Source organism: Labrus bergylta, chromosome 8 (genome assembly GCF_963930695.1).
Source record: "Labrus bergylta chromosome 8, fLabBer1.1, whole genome shotgun sequence".
Taxonomy (NCBI): Eukaryota; Metazoa; Chordata; class Actinopteri; order Labriformes; family Labridae; genus Labrus; species Labrus bergylta.
This window is the reverse complement of record NC_089202.1, coordinates 10,631,588-10,635,859: the sequence shown is the minus strand read 5'-3', so window position 1 is coordinate 10,635,859 and position 4,272 is coordinate 10,631,588. Positions and strand designations below refer to the sequence as shown.

Genomic DNA, 4,272 nt, shown 5'->3' with positions numbered 1-4,272 from the left:
CCTTGTTTCTCATAAAAAGGGTTAACATAAAGGCAAAACCCCAAAACACTTTGGCTCCAGTTGTTTCATCATTAACAGAAATTAATTTATTAATTGATGTTTAACTTTTCCTGTTTTTCCACTGAGTGGAGCAACTGTATCAAATTACTTTATAGTTCAAAAGAGATGAGCACCTGCAGCAGACTATTGACTGAACAAGCATGTCATTCTCTTTAATGCACTTTAATATTGAAGAGGTTTTTTTTTTCTATGACCAATAAATAAAGAGATGAAACGTGTTAATGTCATGTGCAGAGTATATTTAAATGTCCTGTCTTTTGTAAAACATTAGGCGTATGAAGAATTGTTTTTTGGCAAGTCCATTTCTGCCCCCAAAAAAGATGACAAGTTGTTCATGGTTTGGAAAATATTCAAAGCCAAGACTGCAAAACAAAATGTCCAAATCATGGGAAATAAATCAAAATAAAGAGTTTAAAAGCACAGCTTGTTGTGTAGCTAGTTGTTTCTTCATCATGACTAAATGTCTGTTTTTGCCCATGACTTAAAGGAACGTTAAAAATGTCCATGTGCTGTCATCCTGCTGCTTTTGGTGTGATTTGATAGAGTTTGTCATAATCATCATACAATTAGATTGATCCTTTCATCACGACTCTGTCAGATAAGCTCATTCTTAAAGATAAAACTTCTAACAACATCTTCTATGTCTTGAAAAAGAAGAACCAGTTATTCTACCAGATTTGTTATCCAAGTCTACGCAACCACACCTAGTGTCAGGCAGAAACAACACTGAAGCTTCAAAGAATAATGAATGACAATACCTAGAGGTGTTAACAAAACAAGGGAGTCACTGTCCGGTTTGACTGATTTCTTGTTTCTGTTTATTCCCATCGTTGTGATGTAAACATAAAAGAGCCCACCACATCAAATTAAACTTCAGGTTTTTTTTGTACCAATTACATGTGCTTTTACACATTCTGATGGCAAGTCTCCAAGGAGTTCAAAGTAGATTCTCTGTTCACGCATTATTGATCATCCTCAGAATCATCTTCATTGCCCAATTCGCATTTGATCATCTTTCCCATCAGCATACAGAACATCCTGAGGTCGTCACACTTCCCATCAGGCCTCCTGCGATGACAGCGCTCCCTTCCTTGCCCTCCTCTTTGCTTCATTTTAGCCTCCATTTTAGCCTAGAGGAGAGACTAGTAGATTAAACAGAAAGTCTGAAGAAGAAGCAGGGTAAAAACTAAATCTGTTACGTGTACATGAGCATCGTAACGTCATGTCATGTAAACTGAAAGTGACGAGTTTCTTACTCTAAACTCAGGGCAGTCCTTCAGCGCCACAATATCCTTCATGAGCTCCTCCTTTTGCAACTGGTTGTCTGCGTTCAAGTGTTTCTTGTAAAAATTAGCAAGGGTTGTGATGGCATCTTTCACTTCAGTGTTAGCTGGTTAAAAACAGACAGAAAAAAGAGATTTGATTCTGAAGTAAGAGAGAGGGATGCAGATGATACGTTTTTGTTGTTTTTGACATTATACAATATATTGTCAAGCCATTAGAATATCCTGTATCATTTAATGACAAGATGCATATGACTATACTGAAGTAAAAAAACAAACTATAATAACAAATGTTCAGTTCTTCTTAGTTGGCAGCAGCACAGAATAAAGCTCTTTAATAAAACATCCATTTCAGATAAAGAAAAATGCTGCCAGTTTATAGCCGACATGATCTGATTTGCGTCCATGTCTCAGTTATTTTTCTCTCATTAATGCTAAAGCCTAACTTATGTCAGATAGGGTCTTCTCTTCCACAAACCTCCCTCCCTCCATACCTTCCCTCCCTTCAGCACTCACCTTCCATTTTTTTCCTTGACCAGGTGAAGAGAGACCACGTCCGTGTCAGCAACTTGGTCCTAGATGAGACTGATGTCAGACTGAGGGTAGATAGCTCCTTTTTATAAGAGCAGACAAACAAAGCCTAAAACACTTGAAAAATCCTGTACAAAGAAACCAAACATGATTCATGTCCTGAAAATCTGATCCACTCCTCATAAACCGGATTCACCAGTCGTACTGTGAAAAAAGGGGATTTAAAAAAAGCTCCAAATGTGGCTCAAAGTTTGTACTGCCTGCAGTTTGTACACGGTGACATTGTTCTAATGGACACATTGATATATGTTTGGCAACAATGAGTGAGCAGAATGAATGTCTGATGTGTGTTTTTGTGTGTGTTTATGTTTAGTGTGTCTCTATGCATGCACACCTGTTCTGCAACACATCAAACTGCAAAGACAAAAATCTTTGAGAATTCATCAAATCAAAGTTTATTTAGACCTATACCACGTTTAAAACAACCACAGTTGACCAAAGGGCATGAGAAAACATTAAAGAAAACATATAAAAAGAAGAATAAAAACACAATGCAATGTTTTATTGACTTAGTGAACTCTTTACATATTCTATAAATAGTTTTTAAAATTCCCTAACCCCCTTAGTCACCAAAATGCACACCTTATTTATCAATATATGTTCATGGCAAATGTTTGTGCAGATATTTTTTGTAAGTTGCTGAAAATGTATAGTTAACCTGCAGAAAAGTTAGCATTTACCGGATTCCAATAGTCATTGAATGCCTCATCATGATGTTACCACTGAATCAATTCCAGTTTGTGCCTCTACATCTTCATAATGACAAACTCTTTGCTAAATAATAACTATAACTGCATTCTCTTATCTGTCCACAAGGGGGAGCAAGTGTATCAGTACTGCAGCACACCCTTGCCCTAATAAACGTTGTCTTATATAAGTTTAAATGTTCAGAAGAGGGGCGTTTTTATTTGACCTTTATCATTCCTGATACAGTACAACTGATATAAATAAATAAATGTGTGAAAACTAAACTGTTCATGACATCTGCAGAGTCTGTTTAAATTTTCTGTCTCCTGTAAAACACATATACGGCTCATGAAGAATTGTTTTTGCATGTCCATTTCTGCCTATGAAAATATGAGAAGTTTGATTAGAAATGACTCACAGTCGACCTCAAAGACAACCGGAGAAAATTGTGAGAAGAAAAAAGACAAAACTGCAGAATAAAAAGTCAAACTCATCTGATAGTAAATCAAGTCAATGAGATAAGAAGCATACCTTTTGCCAGTCTTTGTTAGAGATTTTATTCTATCATGAATCATGAATGATCTGATTTGATCTTTTTTTTCTTATCCATGGTATCTGCCTCTTGGTGTCTACATACAGGTGTGTCATTGTCCTCAAAGAAAGTTAAAACTGTTTTTAGAAATCATTTTATTCCTCTGTGATCCCACTCCTTCATAGTGTGTGTGCTTAGACAGAGCTGTTATTGATACCATAAACAAGATGAAATCAGATTGATCTTTTAATCAGAGCTCTGTAAGATGACAAAAATGCTAATTTGCTTCATTAAAGCTCATGTGAGAGAACTTTCAGTTTGTATCCATTTTGACGCCCTCTTGGACAAAGTATTATCTTGCCTCTCTTCGCTGATCTGGTCCTGTACCGGCACATAGGGAGTGTTTTTTGACAAGAAATCCATCATGCTTTCTCTCCACAGTCAAACGTATCAGTCACTCAGTGGTGACTATAATCTGTTGGGGCCTAAGGCAAACACATGCCCTCCAACAAGCATTCATAGGGCCTCCTGGTCTGGGGCTCTAAACGATTGCCTGTCTTGCCTGTTGACAAACATCACCTCTTCAGTCACTCAATCTTTGCAGTGTAAAAAAAAAAAAAAGGAATAAATTGCTGTTTCAGCAACTTTCTGTAAATGACCTCTTCTGCCGCCTACCCTCTGGCAGTGATTAAAAATAACTTTTATAACAAGTCAGTATTCATGGTGATGATCTCGTTTGCTTTTGTTGGTCATAAAGAGGCATCAATATGAATTTTAGTCTGTTTTATATCCAGCTAAAAGTTCCTTACAGGAGCTTTAAGTTGATTCTACTAACACAATCTTATGTGTCCATAAAAAAAATGTTTCTGCTTGATTTCCCCCTCAAAGAAGAACACATCTGAGGTTGAGGCAGAGACAACATTTCTGCATCAAAAAAGGAAATACAGTATACTGTAGGTGTAATAATTTCAACCTTAGGAAGAGACAGTGTAGTTCTCCTCAGTTGCAATGTATTTTTGTCTTTGAGAAAGTACACATAAAGCCAACATCAGGTTAAACTTGATAGTTTTAATTTGTTCACAGACAGAATCGAACCGAAATTTTTCTGACTAATTTAAA

General features: G+C 36.5%; 1 long non-coding RNA gene across 1 annotated transcript; it reads right to left on the bottom strand.

Annotated features, from left to right (window-relative positions):
- Positions 1-850: 850 nt before the first annotated feature.
- Positions 851-2,017, bottom strand: LOC136179857 (uncharacterized). The gene is made up of 3 exons (XR_010666789.1): positions 1,860-2,017; positions 1,317-1,450; positions 851-1,190 (listed from the first exon to the last, which is right to left on the bottom strand). It is a non-coding gene; the product is annotated as an uncharacterized lncRNA (long non-coding RNA).
- Between the last annotated feature and the right edge of the window lie 2,255 nt (positions 2,018-4,272).